A 13252-nucleotide genomic window follows, 5' to 3' on the forward strand; every position below is an offset into this window, starting at 1 on the left:
TATGATGATGTTATCTGCCATGTGCTGAAGCACATTAAATCAAGTTTTAGCTGCCCATTGAAGGATGCTTATTTGCCCAGGGCTATGTTGAGACAGTTGAAGGTCTGGTTGCTGGACCATGACTACAGTGAAACATGATATTGTGGAGGTGGAATCAATGCTGGCATTCACCTATGCCACCAAAATTAGGCTCAAGATCTTGGGCTAATGTACTGAGGTTCAGCTTGCTGGTGGCTTACTGGAGAGTTTCCTGTTTCAGACTATGCTTTGCTTCCCCTTTCCAAAGTGAGATAGACTCTTGTTTTGGGATGCCATATTATGGCTACCCAGAGGTGAACATGAGAGGGTTACAACAATTCACTGCTTACTCATTTTGGATTCCAAAAGTTACAATCCAAGAACAATAATTTTAAAAGAAAAATACAGAACTTTTTAGAGAAGGCATTCCAAGAATCTTAGCTAATAAAGTTTTAAATTACCCTAAATTTTTAAAATCTTTAATAGTAAAAAATGCAGAAAGACTTTTGAGAAGCATTGCATTTTTAAAAAATATTTTTAATACGAAAGCAGTATGAAATAAAGATTGAAGGATTCATACAGAATTCTCTTTTTGTATTGTCTTGTGTGCATGAGAATTTTTTGTTGATATTTAAATTCAGAATAGAAAAATATATAAAAACTTTCTATTTTGATTATTTTTTTTTCTCTAGAGCATCTTTAACTGATGTCATCACTATAACTTTGAGCAATTGGGGAGAAAAAAATCTGTCGTTCACGTGGCCATCCAGGATTGGAGAAAGTAAGGAAGCTCTGTCCACTCTTGGGTTGGTGGTGCAAACTAGAGACAAGAATCCAAAACACTGGGGAAGTTGAAAAACTAGGAAAGAAGGAGAGATCTGAAGTAGAGAAGAGTTATGGGATAGAAGAAGAGAACCAGATATTAAATGATGAAAGAGAAAATTGATCAGGATATCTATAGATTGTGGTAATCAAGATGAAGATAATAGGCTCCATTTATACTGTGCTTTAAACTTTGTAAAGAGCTTTATAAATGTGATATCATTTTAGAGATTCTGGAAATGGATAAGGTGGAACCAACTTTAAAGAAAGAGAGATGAAAAGGTTGCTGAATTAGGATGGCAAAGGGAGAGTATAAAATTGGAAAGCAAAGAGTATATGCCAACTTCTCTCCCTGGCAATATGTGTCAGGAAGCATGCGTGAAGGGGCCTACCAGCTTTCAGAGAGGGCATTAAAATTGGATTTGGAAGCAGGAAGATCTGAATTCAAATATTATCATCTAATATATTTTATAACTTTGTGACTTTGGACTAAACCTTTCTCAATTTCAGTGTCTTCACCTACAAAATGAAGGGGAATTTGGCTTAATGGTCTCTAATGACCCTTCTAGCTCTTAATCTGTGATACAGTTTTCAGTGAACATAAGAAAATATAAGGTTATGAGAGAAGGATGTTTAACAATATAAAATAAAAGTTAGGAGAGAAGACAAAGTCATCTGTCCCATTTTCAGGAAGGAAACCCACCTACAGCACACAGAGACTAGCCTAACATCCTTTAACTAATCAGTGACAGTGTTGTGATTTGTAATCCCATCTTCTGATTCTAAATATGCTCATCTTTCTGCTTTATTATGGTAGAAATGAATTACAAAAGGGTCATTAGGAATGTAGGACAAAGAAGAATGGGGACTAGAGAAGAATAGGACTTACTATAGATGATAGGGGTGTGATCTTATAGGATCAATAAGTATTAACTTTGCCTCTATTCCCCAAAACTATTTTGAAATTGATGTTGATCCCCAGGCCAGTTGGAAAGTTTGCATGTATGATAATTGTCTGAATCTCAGCAGGAAGATAGTTTAGTATTGAAACAACAGATTTCTGGGTGGTTACAATTTTGGAGACTGCAGGGGGGGCAGAAGAGGAAGTCAGACATAGTATATTCTAGCTATCTTATGAGTCCTGAGGATGAAAGCTAGAAGAATGCTGATTAGATATAGTAATTCTGGCCCTCAGAATGTTACCGACTAAGGCACAGCTTTAGCTGCTTCATAATAATTGACATTTCCATCTGCCTGAGTTATTGTCATGAGCTTTGAGTACATTTCCTTTCAATGCTATTTTTTTTTTATTCCAATCTACTCTCCCTGTAGCTAACCTTCCTTATGAAGAGATGTAGATCTCCTGTGGATACTTATTGCATTCAAGGTCAATGTCTTATATTATTCCATTCCACAGACATAAAGTTTCTACTAAACTAGATGCCTCTCTGTCCATGGAGCATGCTTTACACTTGCTTATCCTTTATGTGAAAAATAAACAACTGTGTCCATATTGCTCATAATTTACACAGAGCTTTTCACTCAATTTAACAGTGAAATAAAATGACACTTACTTTATCCAAATGTGGTGTGACTTGATGGAGAATTCCAGAGTCCATGAAAACCAGTGGTCAGATTGCCACCTTTATAATATAATATAGTATCGTCATGAATGCAACACAGGTTCATATATTCATAAAATACAAATTTACTTTTATCATTGATTCTTGTTCATAGAAATATTGAATAATTCATTTGCAAATTTCTATTATTGCAGTTTATTAAACAAGCACCGTAAGTTTATGCCATGTGGAGGGAATTGTTCTCAGAGTTTAAACTTGTATTTCTCAACACCATGTTTTTATGTTTACAGCTTTCATGTTGCTTAGTTTCAATTTCCCATTTATTTTTATAATAACATATTTATAGTAGTAAGTGGGAATTAAATAGGCCAGATGGCTCAATGAACAAAGCAGCAGAATGGAACTCAGTGGCTTTAAGTACGCAACTCTGTTTCTTATATTTACTGAGAACTAGCAGAATAGGTGCTATCTTAGCTTGTATCAGGAGCTCTTTTCACCTCTCTCTCTCTTTTCACATTCTGTGATCTTATCAGCTTCCATCAACTTAATGATCATAACTATTATTATATTGATTATTAATTATTATTGATTTCCAGATTTATACTTCCAGAACTAATTTTTTTCCTTTAGTTCATTCCCATTTCACCAAGTTGGATATAAGCATCTCAAATTCAACATGTCTAAACAGTGCTTAGTATTTTTTTTTCTAAATCCTTCATTCTTCCACTCTCCCTTCTATCTGACATCAAAATACTTGCCGGGTCTTATGGATCATTTCCTGCCAAATATTTCTTAATTTATCTTTTTCTTTCTATTCACCTGGATAGTTCAATCCCTCACAATTTCTTGCCACTAAGATTTCTTCTTCTTCTTTTTTTTTTCAGTTATACATGTACATTCTTTTTTTTTTTTTAACATATTCTCATATGAATCATGTTGGAGATCAAAACAAAACAGAAAAAACTAGAAGAGAAAAAAAAATGAAGAAAAAGCAAAAAACAAAGTGAACATAGCATGTGTTGATTTATATTGTCTCTATAGTTTTCTTTGTATGTGGATGGTGTTTTCCATCCAGAATATATTGCGGTTGACTTGGATCTTTGAACTGTTAAGAAGAAGCAAAGTTTGTGACAGTTGATCATCACATAATCTTGCTTTCCTGGTTCTGCTCACTTCATTCAACATCAGTTCGCGTAAGTCTTTCCAAGCTTTTCTGAAACAAGCCTGCTCATCATTTCTTATAAAACAACAGCATTCCATTGCATACATATAAAATAACTTATTCAGCCATATATCAATTGGTGGGCATCTACTCATTTTCCAGTTCTTTGCCACTACAAAAAGAGTTGCTACAAACATTTTTGTACATACGGGTTTTTTCCCTCTCTTTTATAATTTCTTTGGGATACAGACAAAGTACTGGCTAGAACAAAAGATAGGCCCAGTTTGATAGTTCTTTGAGCAAAGTTCCAAATTGCTCCCCAGAATAGTTGGACCATTTCACAACTCTAACCACAATGCCTTAGTGTCCCAGTTTTCCCACATCTCCTTACACTTTTATTGTTATCACTTCTTGTCATCTCAGCCAGTCTCAGAATTATTTTAATTTGTATTTCTCTAATCAATATTGATTTAAAGTATTTTTCATATAACAAGGCTAGTTTTAATTTCTTCATCTGAAAATTGTTTAAATCCTTTGATCATTTATCAATTGAAGAATGACTTGTATTTAGAAATGAGGCTTTTGTCAGAAACACTGGCTGTAAATTTTCCCCCCAACTTCCTGCTTTCCTTCTAATTTTGGCTGTGTTCGTTTTGTTTTTGCAAAACTTTTTAATTGAATGCTATCATAGTTGTACATTTTCCATTTCAAAATATTTTCTAGTTCTTCTCTGGCATAAATTTTCCCCTTCTCCAAAGTTGTTAACTATCTCTTGATTTCCTAATTTGCTAATAGTATCACCCATTATGTCTAAATGATGTAACCAACCATTTTGACATTATTTTAAAATGCGTAGGTAACATGTAGGTCAATGCTGACATTCTGACATATAATTTTCCAGTTTTCTTAGCAATTTTTGTCAAATGGTGAGTTCTTATCGCAGAAGGTGGAGTTTGGGGATTCATCGAACACTAGATTATTATAGTCACTGACTATTGCATCATATGTATCTAACTTATTCCACTGATCCACCACTCTATTCCTTAACTAGTACCATATGGTTTTGATGACTGCTGCTTTATAATATAGTTTTAGGTCTGGTACTGCTAAGCCACCATCATTTGTATTTTTTCATTAATTCTTTTCATATTCATGACCTTTTGTTTTTCCAGATAAGTGTTATGTTTTTTTCTAGCTCTATAAAATAATTTTTGGGATTTTGGGATTTGGGCAAATGAGATATTAATTGTAATGTATTTAAAATAATGCACTGGCACATAGTCTAGTTAAATCTAGACTGATTTAGGTAGAATTGTCATTTTTATTATATTAGCTCAGCCTACTCATAAGCAATTGATTTATTTCCAATTGTTTGGATCTGATTTCATTTGTGTGAGAAGTGTTTTGTAATTGTATTCATATAGTTCTTTTTGTCTTGGTAGGTAGACTCCCAAGTATTTTATTTTGTCTACAGTAACTTTAAATGTAATTTCTCTATTTCTTGCTGACAGGTTTTGGCAGTAACATATAGAAATGCTAATGATTTCTGTGGGTTTAAATTATATTCTGCAACTTTACTAAAGCTGTTAATTGTTTTAAGAAGGTTTTTGGATAATTGTTTAGGATTCTTAAAATATATCATCATATCATTGCAAAGAGTGATAGTTTTATCTCTTCATTGTCAACTCCAATTCCTTTGTATCTTATTGGGAATACTTCTAGCTAGGCTGTTATGAGGAAAATGCTTTCAAATATAAAATATTGTAGAAATGTGAATAATAAGTCATTTGTTAGCCATTAGTTTGAAATTTAACTGATCATGTTAAAAGTATGCTCTTTTGTTTTGTAGCTTATTTTAAAAATATATGCAAAGATAATTTTCACACTTGTGAAACCTTTGTAATGCTGGAGAAACAGAGGCAAAATAGAGATTAGAGAATATTTAATATTTTATTTAAAAGGGAGAGATATACTGGGACCAAATGGATCCATGGTTTGGTCCCAGGGCTAAATGAGACTATTGTCTCCAAGAATCCAGCAAACAATATGAGTGCTTAATGACATATATACATGTGGCTCAGACACGGGGGGTAGACCAAGGGGGTTGCGATTCAGGGTGCTGAGAGCAGGAACGGGACTCTGACGAGGTGGGGTGAGCCACTGGAGATGGGAATGACATAATGGGGGAGGGAGGCATCCCGGAGATGGGGAGAGGCATCTTGAGAAGACAGTATCTGACATTCCTATAATTTAGGATGGGGAGAGGCATTCTGATATTCTAAAATATAAGAACTTTTATCCTCATCAAATATACTGATTAAGAGGTAGGTGTGATTTTGCAGAATTCAGCAGAAGATAGATAAAGCATTATACTTGGATATTCATGAAAACATGAATTCAAATCTGCTCTCATACACTTACTAGTTTACTTAGATACTTACTAAACTGAGCAAGTCATTTTACATCAGTTTCCTCATCTGTAAAATAGGGTTAATGATAATAACTCATTTTCCAGAGTGTTTTGCAGAGCAAATGAGATATTAATTGTAATGTATTTAAAATAATGCACTGGCACATAGTAAGTTAGTACTCTAAAAAGGTTAGCTATTGTCATGTAGGATGGTAATGGATATATGGATATAAATTCTGGTGACCTATTCTTAAGATTACCAGAATAGGAAAAAAAGGCACTTTCCCAGCATAAATTTTGTTTTATACAACAAAATAATTTAATCAGCTACTGAAAAAATCCTTACAAACCATAGTTATAGCTATGGGTAACAGAGACTATTAAAAGCCCCTAAGGGGAAAAAAGAAAGAAATCTTCAATATAATTGTTTTATGTGAAGAGAGCAAAAGAAGACAAAAAAAGGAAGGGAAAAGAGGAAAATAGACATTCATTAATATTATATAATTTCTCTTCTCAGAGATATCCATGAAGTCCTAAGTGGTCTGCAGTATGTCCTATGTACCTAGACACATTATTCATATTTTACCAGATTCTTGAGTTTTTTTTCTTTTTTAAATTTATTTTTAATGCCCATAGCTTTATGAATCATGCTGGGAGAGGGAAATCAGAACAAAAGAAAAAACCATGGGAGAGATTAAAAAAAACACAGAAAAAAGAAGTGAATATAACATGTGTTTATTTATATTCACTCTCCTTAGTTCTTTCTCTGGATGCAGATGGCATTTTCTGTCCAAAGTCTATTGGGATTGCTTTGGATCACTGACCCACTGAGAAGAACCAAATCTTTCATAGTTGATCATCACACATTCTTACTGTTATTGTGTACAATGTATTCCTGGTTCTGCTTGTTTCACTCAGCATTAGTTTTGGTAAATCTTCCCAGGGCTTTCTAAAAATCAATTTGTTCATCTTTTTTTTATAGAATAATTATATCCCATTATTTTTATATGCCATAACTTGTTCAGCCACCCCCAATTGATAGTCATCTACTTATTTTCCAGTTCTTTGCCATCACAAAAAGAGCTGGTACAAACATTTTTGCATGTCTGGATCCTTTTCCATCCTTTATGATTTCATTGGAATGCAGACCCAGTAATGGCACTGCTGAGTCATAAGAGTTCTTAAGTTAGGGAAACATTCTTTTGAGAAATTAACCATGTGAGCTGGGAGAAGACAAAGTATGGTCATGTCTACTCTTATGCTTCTTTTGCAGACATCATGAAATGGGCATATTGTCCTCCTGCCTCTGAATGCTGGAGCAACAAAGATAAATCAAATGGGGAACAGGAATATAGTGCTAACCAGGGTAGAAGTAAAGAAATAATAAAATATAAATGAACCAGCTGAAGAAAAAAGATAAGTGAAAGTGAGAAAAAATTCATTGGAATATACTGGCCCCTGAACTGGAAGCAGGGAGCAAATTAAAAAAAAAAAATAGCTACAACTCATGTCACAATCTGATGTAGATTGCTTCATTGTCTATTTGCATATCAATGTAAACAAAAAATTAAATTTCTATTCAAAATAAATTTTAATCTAAACCTATGATTTTTTTTTTTCTGTTTGAAATAAAGAAAGCAGAAGTCAAGAGATGACAAGAAAAGATTTTTTGGGGGCCTAGTGAAGGATAGGTGCAATTAGTTGATTAAAGATAGTTTTTCAATTTTGCTAATTTCTTGGAATATTATAGAGAATAACATAGACAGACATTTCACCTATAGATATAATGTAGGGAAATGAGCCTGTGAGTAGAATTTTTACAGCATCATGATTATACCTTACTGTAGCTTTATGCCACTGGCACCTAGCCATGTGCTATGTTAGACAACTTTTAAAATGATATAGTTCTTATTCTAGGAGGGAATTCCATTATTAATGCAAACTTCAGAGTTAAAAATATTTATTTAGAAACAAAGTGCTGATTCTTTGCAGAGATGTAGAACTATGTGTTTAGAACATTGTATATATTGTCAGATTTGCTTTATATTTTGGCTGGATTTTACAATACTTCCTTTTCAAATCCCCTTTAAATTCTGTTACATAATATAATTCATTGGTTAAAGAAAAAGTCTGACATATTTAGAAATTGCTATTGTTCTGTAGTTTTATTTCTGATGCTTCATGATCTCATTTGAGTTTTTAGTGCATTTTAAAGTGGTTCACCATTTCTTTCAATAGCTCACTTTATAGATGAGAAAAAATAAGCAAACAGTGATAAATGTTTTGCTTAGTGTCACACGCTAGTGAGTGAAACAAGATTTGGACTCAATTCTTCTCTTTTTGAGTCCCATACACTAATCTACTATACCACCTAGCTACATCTATTTAGAAATTAAGATAAAGCAAAAACATAAGATATCATAAATTTAAACAAAAAAAATAGTGAACACTCAATACTAAAAGTTTTGGACAGGCCCAAGGAAGTTATAGATTCTTTCCCCCTCTCCCATCATTAACCACTTAATAATATCTTACTTTGTCAACTACATGTAAAGATAGTTTTTAACATTCACTTTTATATTATTTGTAGTTACAATTTTAACTCTTTCTCTCCTCTTTCTTTCCCCAAATAGCAAGCAAGTTTATAAAGATTATACATGTACAATCATATTAATCATATTTTCACAATAGTCATATTATGAAAGAAGAATCAGAACAAAAGAAAGAAAATGAGAAGGAAAAAAAATAAGAAAAACAAAAAAAGTAAAAATGGTGTACTTCAGTCTGCACTTAGATTCAATAGTTCTTTCAGTTATGGATAGTATTTTCCATGATATCTTGGATCATTTATTGCTGGGGCAGCTCCATGACATAGTGGATAGAGCACCAGCCCTGAAGTCAGGAGGACCTGAGTTCAAATCTGCCTTCAGGCACTTAATTCTTCCTAGCTGTGTGACCCCAGGGAAATAAATCACTTAATCCCAATTGCCTCAGCAAAAAAAAAAAAAAAAAAAAATCATTTATTGCTGAGAAGAGTTAAATCTATTATAATTGATAATCATACAGTGTTACTATTAGTAAATACAATGTTCTCCTGGTTCTCCTGATTCTTATTTTTTAATACCACTCTCTGATTTGTCAGAAAATGTGAACAGTTTATGTCTTTAAGTATCACTTACACAATTTTTTCTATTAGTTCTCTGGCATAGTACACTGAGATGACTAAATGTAAGAAATTATTAGAATTTAGGTTTGATTCAGCCAATGAAATGTACTTCCTTTGTAGGAACTTTATTATATATTTATTTATTTTGTTTTGTAGGTATTATGGAAATAATGTTGAACAGCACACATTAGGTAAATATGCTGTGGGTTTTGAGATCTCTGAAGTGTTAATAACAGAATGTCGTTTTTTTTTTTTTAATCCCCTTAATAAAGCTTGCTTTTCTTTTCCAAAAGCATTCTCTAAGCAATATAATGAGAAAGAGCCATGAATAATCCTTTCTTAAATGCCTACTATGTAATAGACAATGTGCTAAGTAGTGGAGTTACAAAACAAAACAAAACAAAAAAGGCAAAAGCCTGTCCCTATCCTCAAGGAGTTTGCAATCTAATAAGAAACACAAATTACATACACATTGCAAACAAATTACATACACATACACGTGCATCTATATAACTATAAATATATATATTATCATATAAGATAAAAAGAAAAAATGATAGACAACACTAGAATGAACTATGATGTAACATCTTTCAACAACAAGAGACAACTGGGAACTTTATATCACTTCCCTACACTGTGCAGTTCATATGTAAAATGATTGGTATCTTTTTAAGGAAATGAAGCCTGAAGATTTTTCTGAAAACAACAATTTAAAAATCTTGTTTTTGAAAGGAAAGTTAGTGTTCTCTTTTAAAAACTCCTACCAAACAGCTCTGTTTACAAACTGGCATTATCACAGCTTATTATCTCAAATGCTGATTGAAATGCTATGATTTTCTTTGTGGGCCTAGAATAGAAATGTAGGCGGTGGATGAAATAATACTCAAGAAAGAGTTCATGTAAAGAGAAATGTGTGTTCTCTGTAGAATACAAGAGCTTCTCATATAAGACTGGCACTAAGTTTATAGGTTTAGAATTTGAAGGAATCTTGGAGACCATTTAATCCTACTTCCTTAATTTTACAAGTAATGAAATTGAGGAACAAAGAGATTAAGTTGACTTACCCAGGATCATGAAAGTAGTAGATAGAATTTGAACCCACGTCCTTTGATTACAGAATCAATATTTTCCCTACATTGAGAGGCCTTGATATCACTGCTTCTGCTTCAGTGATTCAGCAAAAATCGAACTGACAAAAATTACAATAGGGCAATTCTTTTTCCTCTTTAGATATGATAGTCCTATTTGGATGATGTCATTTGGGATCTCTTGGACTAAACTCCTACATTGGTATTTAATAATAATTTTAAACTGTTTCCACTCATTCCCAAATGACGAGTTGTTTTAATTACAAGTTAAAATGTTTGCTCTATAGTCTTCTTGTTGTATTTTGATCTAGAATTGTGATTTTCTTCTTTGAAGAAACTTAGTGAGGAAACTTCCTTCTTCCATATGTTAATGAACACTTACTTCATAATTTATAGTCTTAAAAAGTTACCTGGGACATTGAAAACTAAAGTGACTTGTCAAGAACCATTCTGGTAGTACTAACCAGAGAGGTGTGAACTCAGATCATTCAAACTTTCCATAAGTATTTGTAAATCTAGGCATAGGAATACAAGGACAAAAGAAAAAAAAAAAAAAAAAAGAAAAGAAAAAGAAAAAAAATCAACCTTGTCACCCCAAAGAACTTAACCTATCAGTATAGTGCACACTCATCTACCTATATACAAAATGAATATAAGCAGAATGGACACATATTTCTCTCTCTTTCTCTCTCTCTCTCTCTCTCTCCATATATGTTTGCATACACAAATAAGTATGTTCTATATTATGCACATACATATATGTATGTATACACACATATGCCAATTAAATACAAAGTAATTCATGAGAAAGATGAAGAAAGACTTCTCTAGGAGGTAATACATAACCTATGTTTATAGGTTTTAGAAAACCTATGTTTCCTAAAATTAGGACTTTTAGGAGGCAAAAGTGAGGAGGAAGTGAATTACAGATATAAAAGTTAAACAATGCAAAAACATAAGAGATTAAAGAATTATGTAAGAGGAATAGAGAAAAGACTTGCTTTGCTAGACTAAAGAGTAAGGAAAGGGGAATGATATGTAATGAGTCTGAGGACCTTGGTAAGGAAAAGGTTGTGAAGGTCTTTAAAATTAAACAGAGGAATTAATATTCTATCCTGAGAGAACTGATGAAATCCTTTGAGTATAAGAGTTAATTTTTGTACCTGTATGGAGGATAGGTTGAAAGGACATAGAAAGTGAAAAAAATCATCTTGGAGGTCATTGCAAAATAGTGGAACTAAGATGATGATTAATTGTGTGAGTATAGAAGGGGTTGACTGCAAGAGATGTTGTTGAAAGAAGAAATGGCTAACTGTGGCAATTTCCTGGATAAATGCAGTTATGGAAAAGTAAGGATTCAAGAATAATGCTATTATTGTGAACCTGAGAGATTGGAAGAAAGGCAGTACTTTCCATTTCCCCATACTGCCTTGTTTAGGAATCAAACTCCATAGAATGAAAACAACTACATTCATATTTCTTTTATATTCTTACTTTAAATTCTATATAATTGTCATATTTAATTTAAAGATCAAATTGCATTGTGATTAATAACAACTACAGAATAGTCATATTTATTAGAGTAGAAAATTGTCCTAAAGCTTTTGATGGAAGTTTTGTAATTATATCTTCTAACACTTATGAAATTCTTTCAATCATGGTAATAGTGTTATCTGGGGAAATAGCTATCACAAGTAACTTGTAAATAATTAGAGGTGTAGGGGTGACATGTTTTCCTGTCTATTTCTCTTTAAAGATGGTGATTTATTCTAATTCTACGTGACTGGAAGAGGAAAATTTTGTAGCACACAGACTTTGGGAGCAGTAAGTACTTAGACACACTTATCACCACACTTTGTTTTGGAGATAATGAGAACATTGCAAGCTGTTTGGGGCTTTTGTCTAAAAATTCCCACCAGAGGCTCTTTCAAAGTCACTCTGGCTTTCTCTGCCTGATTCCTGTGGAGTTCAAGTCTGGTTTTGCTGTAGCTGTCAGCTGTTTCTCATGCTTGTTGGGGCTTGTATGTGCTATCCGTGGGAACTTAGCCAGCGTTTTGAGAAATAAGACTGACTTTAGGTGTTCTCCCTTGGGGCCATAATTTTGATCAGCTTGTCAACCCAGAGATTCATCTTTTTGAAATTCAGCACATAGTGACATATGTTAACTTGCCTCACCCCAACTTGAGCAGAAGTGAAATAGAACTAATAGTAAGCATACGCTAATGAATAGAAAAAAACAAACAATGCCCCCTCCCCCACAAAAAATGATAGTAAAAGATAGTTAAATGTATTGGATCAGATAGTATGTCTTTGGAATTTTCAACAAGCTAATAATGGGCTATAGAGAAGAATCTAATTGATTGTTTTGATTAGGGTGACAAAGTTGATTGTTTATTCTCTAGTGACTATAAAATATTAATTTAAACAAGATGCTCCTTTATTCCTTTGCATATTTTTCTTCTGTACTGATACAAACATCATGAAGACTAGAATAAGAAATAAATTATGAGGAAAAAGGGTTACCCCAGAAGATTTCTGTTTTCTTTTGCAACATGGGTAATTACTTACTTTAACATAGTTTATGATTTGATCATCATAACCAATGTTTTCATCAACATTTCAAAAAAAACAAAGAAATCTAGAACTACTATTTATTTACTGTGTGTCCTTGGACAAATTACATAATATCTCTGGGCTGCAGTTTCCTAATTATAAACTGAGGATAGATCACTAAGATGCCTTTAGTCTTAATTCAATGATAATATTAATATAAATAGCTAGTTACTATCTGATAATATCAGTGATGGTGGAAAGAAAGGTCATATAGGATATACACAATCACATGCATACATCTCTAAACATATATGTATATATAATTAAAAACACATTTGGATATGTATATATATGTGTATATCTGCATATATGTATAGCTTTTAAATGGACAAAAAACTACACAGAATCTTAAATAGAGTCCCAGAATACACAGAATCCCATAGCAAT

The sequence above is a fragment of the Antechinus flavipes genome, chromosome 6, assembly GCF_016432865.1.
Source record: "Antechinus flavipes isolate AdamAnt ecotype Samford, QLD, Australia chromosome 6, AdamAnt_v2, whole genome shotgun sequence".
Lineage (NCBI taxonomy): Eukaryota > Metazoa > Chordata > Mammalia > Dasyuromorphia > Dasyuridae > Antechinus > Antechinus flavipes.